This window comes from Dasypus novemcinctus, chromosome 30 (assembly GCF_030445035.2).
Source record: "Dasypus novemcinctus isolate mDasNov1 chromosome 30, mDasNov1.1.hap2, whole genome shotgun sequence".
Classification (NCBI taxonomy): Eukaryota; Metazoa; Chordata; class Mammalia; order Cingulata; family Dasypodidae; genus Dasypus; species Dasypus novemcinctus.
The window spans coordinates 14,397,608-14,412,769 of NC_080702.1; the positions used below are offsets into that span (position 1 = coordinate 14,397,608).

General features: G+C 43.9%; 1 non-coding gene across 1 annotated transcript; it reads left to right on the forward strand.

Annotated features, from left to right (window-relative positions):
* Positions 1 to 12,035: 12,035 nt before the first annotated feature.
* On the forward strand, positions 12,036 to 12,097 carry LOC131276964 (U7 small nuclear RNA). Its single transcript, XR_009184179.1, has one exon. It is a non-coding gene; the product is annotated as a U7 small nuclear RNA (small nuclear RNA).
* The last annotated feature ends 3,065 nt before the right edge of the window (positions 12,098 to 15,162 follow it).

Genomic DNA, 15,162 nt, shown 5'->3' on the forward strand with positions numbered 1-15,162 from the left:
TGGGAGAGTGTGGGCTATGGTGTAGTCTACAGGCCATGGGGTGCAGTGATGCCCAGAGATGTACTCACCAGATGCAATGGATGTGTCATGATGATGGGGGAGAGTGTTACTGTGGGGGGAGTGGTGGGGTGGGGGCGGTGGGGGTGAATGGGGACCTCATATTTTTTGAATGTAATATTTTAAAAAATGAATAAATAAAATAAAATTAAAAAAAAAAAAAAAGAGAGACTCGCTACCGAGGAACTTTCCGCTATGCGAGTCCCCACGCCAAAGGAACTCTCTGCTGCAAAACTCCCCGTGTCAACACTTCCCACTTCGCAACTTCCCCCTCCACAGAACCCAGCTCCCAAGGAAGCCTGGGCTATGGGCACTCCCTGTGACACCTCAGACTCTCCTACCAGCAGCCCATGGTTAACTAACTACTCCCAGCTTTGCCGGCAACGAGATGCCCATTCTAACACAGGAGCAGAATCATGGCCCCACTTCCATCCTGTTAATGTAAACCCCACTGCTGCCCGCCCGGCACAACGGTATCCCCATGAACAAAAAACAATCACCACTTTACGCTGTGTCATGCAAGAGGATGGCCTTAACAGTCCATGTGCACAAATGTTATTAGAAAACTTCAATGTAGACCTTAATTGTGCCACTGATTGGAAAAACCTAGCATGCGCTCTATTACCCACTGGGGATTATATCCAATGGAAAGCACTCTATTATGATGAGGCTGAAATACTGGGAGAAAGAAATGTGGTAGCTGGAGTTAATATTCCCACAGAATCCCTACAAGGAGAGGGCCAATATGCATCTCCTACTGTCCAGGCCACAGGGCCCTCCAATATTTTGATCAATGCCGTTTATGCACTATGAGAGCATTCAAAAAAATAAATCCAAAAGGAAAACCCCTTCAAATGTCTAAACTTGTACAAGGCACTAATGAAGGCTTTGTTAACTTTTCTGGCCGAGTTAAGGAAGCAGTATAGAGAAAAGTCACCCATGCCACAGCAGCGGACATGCTAGTAAAGGACCTTTAATGGGAGGCGGCCAAGGGCGAATGCCGTAGAGCCATCGCTCCGTTGTGCAAGGGCACACCGGAAGACTGGGTGCTAGCTTGTCGTGACGTTGGCTCGCTATCCACCAGCGTGTTGGCTGCCACCCTAGCCCAGCATCTCAAGGTATCCCCCAAATCAAACTCAGGCAATTGTTTCCATTGTCACTCTACTAGACATTTTGCGAGAGAATGCCCGCAAAAACAGTCACAAAAATCCTCTCCTGGCAAGCCAAATCCAATCTGTCCTAGGTGCCACAAGGGGCTCCATTGGAAACGCGACTGTAGGTCTCACAACAACGCCCGTGGAGAAACCCTACTGCCTTTAAATGAGAAGCGGGGCACCTCTCAGCCCCACCAGTAAGAGAGGAAACTCGATTAAATCCAGGCATTTATTGGACGGTCCCCATCGCCCAAAACAAAGCATGGTTAACCCTAGATATCAATGGAAAATCCATAGTAGGGCAGCTTGATACAGGGGCGGATATCTCCGTCCTAAGTAGTAAAGATCTAGACCCAGAATGGCCCCTACAGATCGGGCCCGTTATTCAGGGAGTGGATGGCTTAAAAACTTCCCGCCAAGTTTCAAAACCCTTAACTTAGACAGACCCAGATGGTACTGCAAGACAATTCCAACCCTTGGTGTTGACACAACTCCCTAATACCCTATGGGGCAGAGACAAAATGCCTCAGCTCGGAACCATCCTAACAACTGACCAGTTCCCCCAATCCTAAAGGCCACTGCTCCACCACTAATGACAATCATGAAACCCCTACCAGTCACCCTAAAATGGGATACTAAACAACCCATCTGGGTGGACCAGTGGCCCCTGCCTCGTGAAAAACTCACTCAACTCAAAATCCTTGTCCAACAACAGCTAGATCTCGGGCACCTAGAGCCCACTACCAGCCCCCTTAATATCCCTGTATTTGTTATACAAAAGAAAGCAAAAGGCAAATGGCGCTTCCTTCATGACCCGTGGGCCATCAACTCTCATATGGAAAAGATAGGCTCACCACAACCGGGTGTCCCTCATCCCTCAGCTATACACGAAAATAGTTGTATTTTTATAATAGACATAAAAGATTGTTTCTTTTCCATTCCATTGCATAAACAAGACCGCCCATATTTCGCCTTCACAGTTCTGGCAATTAACCATGCTCTGCCAGCTGAGCAGTACCAATGGAAAGTCCTCCCCCAAGGCCTGAAAAAACAGTTCCACAATATGTCAAAATTTCGTAGGCAATGCCACGTTACCACTGCAAACTTACTGCCAAATCATCCACTACATGGATGATATTCTCACAGCACACCCTGATCAGGATCATCTAACAAACTGTTTTAAGGTGTTACTCCATAATCTAAAACAGTTGGGACTGCAAATCACCCCCGAAAAGGTGCAAACTAAATCGCCCTTCAGCTTTCTAGGATATCGTATCAATATGGGCATCAAGCCCTTGTCACCATCTCTAACAATAACACAAAATTGCACATTAAATCAACTGCAGAAAATCTGCGGGGACATAAACTGGATCAGACCACATCTATCCCTATCATCACATAAATTAGCACCCCTCTTTTCCGTTTTAGAGGGAGACCCCAATCCCACGAGTCGTCGTGTCTTCACTTCTGAAGCTGAAGATGTCAAAAAATATATCAATTCCCAAATGCAAAACACAGAACTGGCCAAAATTAATCCTCATAAACCTCTCCTTGCCATAGTATTAGCAACCCAAGGAACACCCACTGGAGTTCTATGTCAAAATGAGCCCCTATACTGGGTGCACCTCTCCTTCAATATTCTCGGCAAAATCACACCCCAATTAACAGCCTTTTGCCTACTGGGGAGAAAATTACGATACACAGCAAAAAGCATCTACAGCCAGGAGCCAGACAAACTAATCTTGCCTCTTACAGGAGAGCATATCACCCACCTTCTCCAAACCAACCTCGAAATACAAATGCTTGTAGCAGGATTTCCTGGGCAAATAGATCATCATCGGCCAGCTCACAAACTTCTCTCCACCCTCGGGCAATTGTCGTGCAGTTTCCATGAGAACACTTACCCGCTGTCCAAGCCACTCCCAAATGAAACCCCTGTCTTTACAGACGCCAATAAGTCATTCCATGTAGTACTCATAAAACAACAAAAACAAATGGATTGGATTATAAAATGCCCCCATGACAGCTCAGTACAGTTTGGAGAACTATATGCACTCTTCCTTGTGCTATATCATTGTCAGAATATCCCTATAAATACCTTCTCCGGCAGTGCATATGCGGCACAAACCCTACATAGCCTTCCACATGCAGTCTTTCGCTTAAGAAAAACCCAACCAGATGACCTGTTAACCCAAACCAAGGCTATCCTTGAAAATAGAGCACAGCCATGGTACATACAACATATTAGAGCACATACTGCTTTGCCTGGCCCTCTAGCACGAGGGAACCAGCAAGCAGACGAATCCACTGATTAATACTCACTGCACCTGCTATTGATCAAGCACCCACTTTACATGCCAAATTCCATATGTCTGCACATGCCCTCAAGCGGCTGTTTCATTTGCTCTCTCACCAACAATGCAAACATCTAACTCGCGCCTGCCCGCAGTGTGTCCCCTGTTACCACTAGGACCACTTCAACCCCAAGGAGTCAACCCAACAGGGTTACATCATAACAGCTTATGGCAAATGGACGTCACCCGCGTCCCCTCTTTTGGGACACTGAAATATGTCCATGTAATTATTGACACATATTCCGGATTTGTGTTTGCCACCGCTCTCTCGTGAGCGTACCCGTCATGCTACTTCTGCCTTGTTGCAGCCATTCTACAAATGGGGGTGCCATGGGCCTTAAAAACAGACAACAGACCCTGTTAGACATCCCAATCCTTCCAATCCTTCTGTTCTGAATGGCGGGTCAAACATCTACAGGCATCCCACACAACCCACAGGGTCAAGCCATCGTTGAACGCATCCATGCCACCCTGAAACAATATATACTAAAACAAAAGGGGGAGGACCCTAGGGATATACTCAAAAACATCATAACAAAAGCCCTAATTACACTAAATTACTTTTCTTTCAGTTCTGAAGGTCTCTCTCCCACCAATAAGCACTGGGGAGGACTCCGCTCTATACCCACACCAGTGCCCTTGGTGCGCTGGAAAGACCCCCTGACGCAACAATGGAATGGGCCCTATCCCCTACTAATACAGGGATGAGGGTCTGCTTGTGTCTTTCCAGAAAACGCAGACCAGCCCATCTGGGTCCCCAGCATATTGATACAGCTCGCCGTGCCCCTGAAAAACAAGATGGCCGATCCTCTGCCACCGAAGATGACCCCCCAGACAGTCACTCAACTCGCAGGCGACATAAATAACTTGTCCCTGGAAGAATGGCGAGAAGGAGGTGGTCCTGTGAGACGACGCCATCAACACCATACTCCTGCCCATCCCATATGTCGCATCACACGGGGAAACATAAAATCATTATGCACAGAAGCCCAACGTATGGCACCTGCCCCTGCAAGACCCAAAACCCTCTTCCTCCTTATTTGCTCAATCCTCACAGCAAACTCCGCTCACGGACAGCTGCTCTGGACCGCAGTACGACATCCGCCTCTTCTTATGCCCGTGGACGCGGACGCTCCACAGTTCCTCAACCTCACCCAACTATTAACATCCCAAATCTTATCGATTAACAACACCCGAGCCTCTGGAGTAGACACCTCTTTACTAGCTGCAATGCTAGAGCACGTACAGTCCCTCCTATCACCTCCCAACCTTCTGCTATGGCTTATAATAGGAATCTTAATTATTGTCATATGTATTGTCTATTGATGTACCAACAAAAGCCTTCAAGCTTTATCCCAAAAAACTGAAGAAAGGAAATTAGTATAGTAGGCTCTAGTTAATAACAGAGGGGGAGATGTAGGTAGAGCGGCAGAGACATTCAGCCTGGCTGTGTTGCGAGCGACTAGATGAACACTCTCTCTAGTCCACACGCTTTTGGGCACACCCAAAAGATGGCGCACCAGCAATGAGCCAAATGTCTCCAGCCCCACCTCACCCTCCTCCCGTGAGCCCTCCACCTGTCAGCTATGCCCCGTAAGCCAAACCGCTATATAAACGCTGCAACTTCCTCAATAAAGCAGACGTGCATCATGAACCCATCTCCGGAGTGAGTCTGTCTCCATCATCCTTACCCCAACGAACCCCTCGTTCAACAGTCTACATTTGTAAATGCCTAAAAAATAACCTAGGAACTGAATAGCACAGAAAACCAAGAGGTGGATGAGAATTGTGGTTGATGGTACAGATTCAAGTGTCCTTTGTCAGAAGGAGCAAATGCACATCACTGTTTGATCATATACAATACGGTGTGACAGGACAAACATGTGAAAAGCACAACTGGAGCGGAAGATGGACTGTGATTAGCAGTAATAATGTAGTATTCTTGCATTTATGCCAAAGACGTACTGTGTAGGTAATGGTGCAGTATGGAAAATATGTGCCATATGTACACTATGGATATGGTAACAACTGGATGATATCATCATATAACCTGTAACCAATATTCCACCACAGTGTGGTATACTGATAGAGGGATTTGTTTGGGAATTCTGCACATGTGCACAATTATTTTCTAAATTTACAACTTCTGTCATAAAAATACATTAAAAAATAGTAATAGGGTGGGTTGGGGGAAAACCTACCAAATATAAGAAAAGGATTAAAATTAGTAGTAAAATTTCCTCGATTTTCTTTCATAATCTATAAAAAATGTCTCACGATAATGAAAGGTATTGATGGAGGGCCGATATATGGGCTCCCATACATATGTCATGCGTGTTTGCTTTCTAGGTTCACAATTTTTATTATACACTTACTGTTTATGTATGCTTATACATAAATGAGATAAAGATAACAAAATAAGGTTGGTTGGGGGAAAAATGCTTTGATTAGTAGAAATATTTTGATGTTGCCCTTTAATCATTACTGGAAAATGTTTAACAAGAAAGCAAGGTATTGGTGGTAGGGTGAGGTATAAGAGTCCTGTATGATGTTATATATGTTTCCTTTGTAAGCTCAAAACTATTAATATAAACTTATTGTTTACATATGTTTCTGTATGAGTGATATACTTCAATAAATTTTTTAAAAATTAAGGAAAAAAAACACCATTTCCATTAATTCCAACACCTACTCTCCAGTTCACTGGCCATATAGGATTGAAGCCACCCCTCAATTAGAGGTCGAGTGATCATCACCTATCCCAGAATCTTCAGGATTGGGGAATAAAATATGGAATTCAGGGGACTTACTGGTATTCTACTACAGACAAAATGGTATTCAAGCAATGGAAGAAATTATATCATTGATGTGGAAACACTGGCCACTAGAGGAGCAGAAGGCAGGGAGAGGGAAAAGGAGGTGTAAAATATGGGGTCATTGTTGGGACATGAAATAGTCCTGAATCACATTGCAACGACACATATAGGACATTAATTCCCTGCCATAACCTACAGAATTGAGTGGGAGAGAGCGTAAACTAAATGTAAACTGTAAACCATGCTTAGTGGCAATGCTCCAAATTTCTTCATCAACTGCAGTGAATTTACCATACTAATGAAAGAAGTTGTTAAATGTGGAGAAGGGTGGGAGGTGTGGAGAGTGGGGCATTTGGGTACCCCTTATATTTCTGTATAAAATTTTGTGTAATCTATTTATCTTCTAAAAAAATAAAAAATATATTTTTAAAAAAACTGTTCTATTCACTACAGCACCTAAAAAAAAAAAATACCTGAGAATAAATTTAAACAAAGAGATGAATGACCTGTACAATGAAAACCACAATAAAGAGACTCACGAGTTCTATGGTCATGGCAGATGGGGTTCACTGCCATGGTAGATGGCCCTTCTTTGGAGCTGGCGTTTCTGCGTGATGGAATTGGACTCAGAGGGGATCTCTTTTCACAAGACTTGCATGCTACTTTATTGGAATTGTAGTTGGTGCTGGGGTTTAAGATATATTTAGGGGATTTGAATCTCTGGACTGATAATATGACACCCAGGCCCAGAGCCTCAACAGACTTCAGCTCCTACACTTTGATTTATTGGACTTACCCCACTCAGCTAACATGGAGTTGAAGAAGGTCAACCACCACACCATGGAGCCTAGAGTGTCTACAACTGAAAGCAGGAGGAGTGCATCCAGTATCCATGTGGAATCTAAGCCCCCACTTGACATAGATGTGCAATGGACACAACCAATCCAATGTCCACAGAGAAAATGTGGAATGGGTGTGGAAAGGGTAGCCATGGTGGCTGCTGGGTTTGGGGAATGGGAGGAAGAGATGAGATGTGGAGGCGTTTTCGGGATGTGGAGTTGTCCTGGGTGGTGCTTCACGGACATTTACGGGACATTGTAGATCCCCCCAGGGTCCACTGGATGGAACGTGGGAGAGTGTGGGCTATGATGTGGACCATTGACTATGGGGTGCAGTGATGCTCAGAGATGTACTTACCAGGTGCAATGGATGTGTCACGATGATGGGAGAGAGTGTTGCTGTGGGGGGAGTGGGGGGTAGGGGCAGTGGGGTTGAATGGGACCTCATATTTTTTTAATGTAATTTTTAAAAATAATAATTAAAAAAAAAAAAAGAAAACCACAAAACACTACTGAAAAGAAATTAAAGACCTAATAAATGGCAAGACATTACCTAAAGTGATCTACGGATTAAATGCAATATTTCCCAAAATCTCTACGGTCTTTTTTTTTGGAGAAATGGAAAGAGTTGATCCTCAAATTCATATGGAATAGCAAGAGGTCCCAACTAGCAAAATCAATCTTTCAGAAGTCTCACAACTAAATAACAACCACATGCAACCAGGATATCATGCCATATCATACAACCAAGCCAAGGTCCACAGGAAGGAGGAATAAAGTAAGGATTAGAGTGGACTTAATGATATTTTATTCATGAACTATTGTGGTTAATAATTGAGAAAATGTGGCATTGGGGTGGAAAAAGTGGCCATGGTGGCTGCTGGGTGCGGGGAATGGGAGGAAGAGATGAGATGTGGAGGCATTTTTGGGACTTGGAGATGTCCTGAGTGGTGCTGCAGGGACAATTGCCGGACATTGTATGTCCTCCCATGGCCCACTGGATGGAACGTGGGAGAGTGTGGGCTATGGTGTGGACACAGGCCATGGGGTGCAGCGATGCCCAGAGATGTACTCACCAGATGCAATGGATTTGTCATGATGATGGGAGAGAGTGTTACTGTGGAGGGAGTGGTGGGGTGGGGGCGGTGGGGGTGAATGGGGACCTCATATTTTTTGAATGTAATATTTTTTTAAAAAATGAATAAATAAAATAAAATTAAAAAAAATAAAAAAGAACTAGAAAAATCTGGTCTGTTCTCCAGGGGAAAAAAAACAATCAGCAGATACAGCCCCAAAGGAACTACAGAAAGAATGATGAGACAAAGCAGTTATTAAGTCTCTGCTCAATGAGAAAGGTAAATACTCTCCTTGGAGTGAAAGAAAAGATAGTTCAAAACAAAGAAACAAACAACAAAAAGATGTAAAAGGGAAATTTTAGACCTACATATAAAACATCTAAACTCAGGGACAAACCAGCAAGATGGTGGCCAGAGGAAGGAGTTCCGAGAGTCAGTTCATGCTACAGGACAGTTAGCAACCACACTGAGCTATCTACTAAAGCACCTATTTGGGGGTTCCAGTAGACCAGAAGCGCATCCTCCAACATCCCTGAAAGCATGGAAGGAGGACACTGCCCATCTGCAGAGAAGATTTATAAGTAGAACACTCCACACCCCAGAGGCTGGCGCCCATCTTCCAGAGGCAGCACAAGACATCTCGGAGCTATTCCTCAGCTGCAATCAGAAGTTCCACTTCCCAAAAATGGCAGAGGAAGAGAAGACTGGGCACCAGCTTCAGATACTGATTAGTAAAGTAAATTAGGCAGTCTAAAGTATAATGTTTAGAATGGCTAAAATTTGAACCTATCCAAGTCAGAAAGAGGCTGTGTTATAGGCAGTACATCTCAGCCTAGCAAAATGGCTCGGCTTGTACCAAGATGGCCTCCTGTGCTAGCTGGCTCGCCAACCTGAAAGCTGCTTCTTTTCCCAGCAACAAGAGCGAGCAACCTATACACTCCGTCCCCTTTGCCCAGCCAATCAGCGCATGCCAAACTCCCTCAACCCCCACCCTAGCCCTGATAAGCTGTTGCACTTCCCTAATAAATCAGACCTGCCCCACCAGCCTGTGTCTCCAGAGCGGTTACTGTGTGTTATTGGGTTACTGTGTGTTATTGTGCTCTGTTCTTCCTCACCTCGGGAGGCCCCCAGGCCGCTCCTCAGTGCACACTGGCGGCAACAAGGCTGGCAACAAGGCTGGTAATGACTATTTTAACTCTGCCCCTGGCACAAGGAGAAAATTCCAGTGATGTAAGGACAGCCTTCTTTCCATCAGATTGTAGCTCTAGGCTAAGCCCCAGCCCCACCTCCAGCAGGGAGGAGGCTGTGGGGCCCTGCACCAGCCTCTCCAGGAAAATAAAGGCCATGCCTCAGAGGACTACAATCATTCTACTCTGACTGCTTCAGGGGCTATTCTGGAATTGGAAGCTCCATTTCCCAAAAAACAGGGAAGGAAGGGATGGTTGGCCACCAACTGCAGCTAGTGATTAGTAAATATGGCTGGCTGAAATAGAACCCTAAGAACAGGTAAAGTTTGAACCTGTCCAAGTCAGAAAGAGGCCAGTGGACACCATTTTGACTTTGCCCCCAGCATGAGGGGAAGCTGGGCTGGCTGAAAATCATAGTGATCGTAGGGACTGGCTTCTTGTACCGAGATCAGCCTGCAGCCCTAGCCTAGGCATCAGCCCCACCTCTACCAGGGAGGAAGCTGGCAGGCCCTGCACCAGCCTCTCTGGATAACTGCAGGAACATTCGGCTGGCAGACTGAATACTGGGAAGACTACCATGGCAACTATGGTCATTTTGCACATGTACAGCATAGCATGTTGCCCACACCTGCAGCTCTATCCCTGCCAATGCAGGGGAGGTGACTTTAAGCTTCCTCAGTCTCTCTAGGTGACTACAGTCTAGATCTGTGCACCCTGGATCATTCCACACAGCTGTGGCACTATCCATACCCTGCAAAGGAGAAAGAAGGGAGGAGATTCATCAGTCCTTGGGAAACAAGGGCAGCTTGAGTCTCCACTGCGTTCAACACCAATTATATCCTTGGCTCCCAATACACAACTGGCAAGGGAGAAAGGGCAAAAAAACCCTCAACTAAAGAGAGAAACTGCACCCAGAATAAATACATCTAGTAAGCCAGATGGCATAATAAAAACAAAAACTGCAATCCATACAAAGAAACAGGAAGATATCACCCAGGTAAAGGAACAAGGTAAATCTCCTGATGACATAAAGGAGTTGAGACAACTAATCATAGATGTTCAAATAAATCACCTTAACCAATTCAACGAGATGACTAAAGAGATTAGGTATATTAAGACAACACTGATGCTCCTCGCCTGCGATACTTGAACCCCCCTATGGTACAAAGCTACTTCAAAAATGAAGCCTAATATATCCATTTCCTTGCCAATGGGCCCTACTTTAGAATTTGTGTTCCTGAATCTAATGGACTGGGACTCAGATGTGACCTTTCTACACATGCCTCTTATTTTACTGAACCTGTGGTTGGTTGGGGTTGGTATATACCAAGGAACTTAAATCTCTGGACTGGGCATGTGCCTGAGCCTCAGCAGAGCTGCAAATCCTACTCTCCGGTTTGTTGAACTTACTACACAGGTCAGCTAGGAGGTAAAGATGGTCAACCACCATGCCAGGGAGCTGAGAGTGCCTATAACTCCAAGCAGGAGAATCACATCCATCAACCATGTGGGCTCTAACCTCCTTCTCGATAGAGAGGTGGAGTGGACATCACCAAACCAGGGTCCACATCATGGAGGAATAAAATACAGATTACAGTGAATTTACAAGTTTTCTACTATAGAACTACTGTGACTACTAATGGTCAAAACTGGAGCATTGATCTGGAGAAAGTGGCCACGGTAGTTGCTGAGGGTAGGAAGAGGGAAGAGGAGATGAGATGTGGGGACATTTTCGGGACTTGGAATTATCCTAAACGATATTGCAGGGACAGATGCTGGACATTATATATCTTACCATAACCCACTGAATGGCCTGGGGAGAGTGTTAACTACAATGTAAACTATTATCTATGTGGTGCAGCAGTGCTCCAAAATGTATTTACCAAAAGCAATGAATGTGCGACAGTCGATATATGTGGGAACCTCTTACATTTTTTAATGTAACATTTTTTGTGATCCATGTATCTTTTAAAAAGAGAAGACAACTTAATAAAAAATTAAAAAAAGGTGGCACTGGAAGAGCACAAATTTCAAAGTACATACAGAAAAACTGGAGATCTTATGGGAATTAAAGGTGCAATAAATGAAATTTTAAAAATACTGGAGTCATATAACAGATTTGAGGAGGCAGAAAAAAGGACTGGTGAGCTGGAAGAAATAGCTTCTGAAAGCAAAAGTAAACAAGAACAGTGGAAGAAAGAATGGAAAAAATTGAACAAGGTCTCAGGGAACTACATGACAACAAAAGATGTGCAAACATATGTGTAAAAGGTGTCCAAGAAGGAGAAAAAGGGGAAAGGGTAATAGGAATGTTTTAAGAAATAACGGTAGAAAATTTCACAACCCTATTAAAGGACATGGATATCCATATCCAAGAAGCACAACGCACTCCCTTATGTATAATTTCAAAGAGTACAACCCCAAGACATATTAATTATAATGTCAAATACCAAAGACAGAGAATTCTGAGCAAGAGAGAATCAATGCATAACATATAAGGGACACCCAATAAGATTAAGTACAGAGTTCCCATGGAAGCAAGAGAGAGTGGTGAGTGTTACAGGTCTTTTAGAATTTGTTCAGTAGGTCTTCTGGCTCTTGCTGGAAGACCCTTACTTTCCCCATATTTTTTTTTCTTTCCATCCCCTGCCCTGCTGTTATTGCTGTCTGTGTCCATTTGCTGTGTGATCTTCTTTATCAATTTCTCTTTTTTGTATTCTCTTCTCATCTTTGTCCTTCAAGATTCACTGGGATTCCATCCTGGGGAACTCTACTATGGAGAGAGGTTCCGTGTCAATTCTACTACCTCAGTTCCTGGTCTCTTGCTGCGCTTCACCTTGACTCTTCCCTTGTCTCTTTTTTAATGCGTCATCTTCTTGCTGCATTATTCCCACAGGTGCTGACTCACTGTGTGGGCACTCAGCTCAACATGCAGGCACTGGCTCTCCATACGGGCACTCGTGTGGGCATTCAGTATGCCACCCAGACACCCATGTGTGCACTTGGCTCACCAAGTGGGGACTCAGTTTGCCATGTGGACACTCAGCTCACCATTCGGGCACTCAGCTCACCATTCGGGCACTTGGCTTAGTGCAAACATCTGGCTCGTCACGCAGACAATGGCTTGCCATACAGGCACACTTTCTCTTCTTTTTCACCAGGAGACACTAGGGACCAAACCTGGGACTTCCCCTATGGTAGGCAGAGACCCTATCACATGAGTCACATGTGCTTCCCACATTCCCCATATTTAACAATAAAGTTAAGTTCGCCTTAGTAAACTGGGTATTCTTAAAAAACATAAAAAGAAGACATTGGTATGATATATTTAAGATCCTGTCAAGGAAAAATTTCCAGTTAAGAAACTTATACCCGGTAAGATTGTCTTTCAAAATTGAGGGTTAGTTTAGAATATTCACAGATAAACAGAAATTGAGAGAGTTTAAGACCAAGAGACCAGCTTTGCAGGAAATATTAAAGGGTATGTTACAGCCTGAAAAGAAAAATCAGGAGAGAGAGTCTAGAAATATAGACTATGTAAGAAAAAGTAACCGAAAGTGTCAAAAGAGTGGTAAAATAAAATGACAGATAAAACACCAACATTTAAGAATCAACCTAACATTGTAAATCACTTGTATTCAGAAAACTACAACTCATTGTTAAAAGAAATTTAAAAAGATGTAAATAATTGGAAGAACACGCCATGCTCACATATTAGAAGACTAAATATCATTAAGATATAAATTCTACTCAAATTGATATACAGATTCTATGCAATTCTGATAGAACTTCCAACACCATTTTTAAAATAATTGGAAAGCATGATTATCAAATTTATTTGGAAGGTTAAGGGGTCCTGAATACCAGGAACACTTTAAAGAAGAAAACTGAAGTTGGAGGACTCTCACTTCTGGACTTTAAATCGTATTACCAAGGTATACTGGTGAAAACACCATGGTACTGAAATAAAGACAGATACATAGACCAATGGAAATGAAATGATGGTTTCACGAACCATCGGTTTTTATTTTATTAACACATTTCTTTTTATTATAGTTAATAGATGACACAGAATGTTACATTAAAAAAACATAAGAGGTGCCCATATAACCAAGTCCCCAACTCCCACCTCCATCATTTTTGTAATCTGTTATTTTTCTGAAGATAAATACATCACAAAAAAGATTATATGATAAAAAAAGAGGTTCCCATATAGCCCCCATCCCCCCACCCCACTCCTCCCACACAAACAACCTCCTCCATCATTGTGGCACACTCACTGCACTTGGCGAACACATTTTGGAGCACTGCTGCGCCACGTGGATAACAATTTACCCTGTAGTTCACACTCTCCCCCAGTATATTCAGTGGGTTATGGCAGGATATATAATATCCAGCATCTGACCCTGCAATATTACTTAAGAAAATCCCAAGTCCCAAAAATGCCCGCTCATCACATCTCTTTTCCCTCTCCCTGCCCACAGCATCTACTGTGGCCACATTCTTCACGTCAATGATACCATTTCTTCTATTACTAGTCACAATAGTTTCATAGTACAATATCAGTAAGTCCACTCTAATCCATGTTTTATTCCTCCGTTCTGTGGACCCTGGGGATGGTGATGTCCACTCTACCTCTATATAAAGAAGAGGCATAGATTCCTCATGACTGATGGATGCAATTCTCCTGCTTGCAGTTGTAGGCACTCTTCGTTCCCTTGTGTGGTGGTTGACCATCTTCACCTCCCTGTTAGCTGACCTGGGTAAGTCCAATGAAACAGAGAGTAGGGACTGCAACTCTGCTGAGGCTCAGAGCCCAGCTGGTACATGGGCAGTTCAGAGATTCAAGTGCCCTGAGTACACACCATACATAATATGAACCACAGGCTCAGTAAAAGTGACAGAAGAGGCATGTGTAGACAGGTCATATCTGAGTCCAGCTCCATCACTCTCAGGAGCACAAATTCCAAAGTAGGGCCTATTGACATGGCAAAGAACCAAAATCCATCTGCCATGACCATATACTCTGTGGGTCTCCATAGCCTTCAGGAGAACCAGTACCTAGGGTTGTATCTCCTTAAGCTGTTTCTGGGGTCCTGCTGAGGTGTGCGTAAGCACGACCACTCTGATGACCCCCCAACTCTTTTTTGAAGACTGTCATCCATATATACTCATTTCTCTTTGCCATTTCCCCCTTTTATACAAGGTAAAACAGCAGTTTTTAACACATCCTATATGTAGGCTGAGATACTCTGTTGGTCTGAGTTGACCTTTTATTCAAGGTCTCTTTCTAGTTGCATCACCAGCTGGTGACTGGTAATAATACATCGGTGCCCGGGAGGCTCATCCCTGGGAGTCATGTCTCACGCTGGGGGGAAGGTATTGCATTTACATGCTGAGTATAGTTTAGATATTGGCCACATTAAGAGCAACATGGAGGCTCTCAAGAGGTAACTCTTAGGCACCCTGCAGCTCTAGGCCTAGTTCACATTTCAGGCACACAGCCTCATAAGCATAGTCATCATTATCAAGGGCTCATGGTTGGACCATCCTTCCTTGTTGGTCTTTGCTGTTGCACTTGGGGGATTACTGCTGTTCCATTGGGGAATGTTACAGAGCTCTCCTGAGTAGGAACTCCGTACTCCCTCAGTTGTCATTTGTAACTGTAACTACTATAAA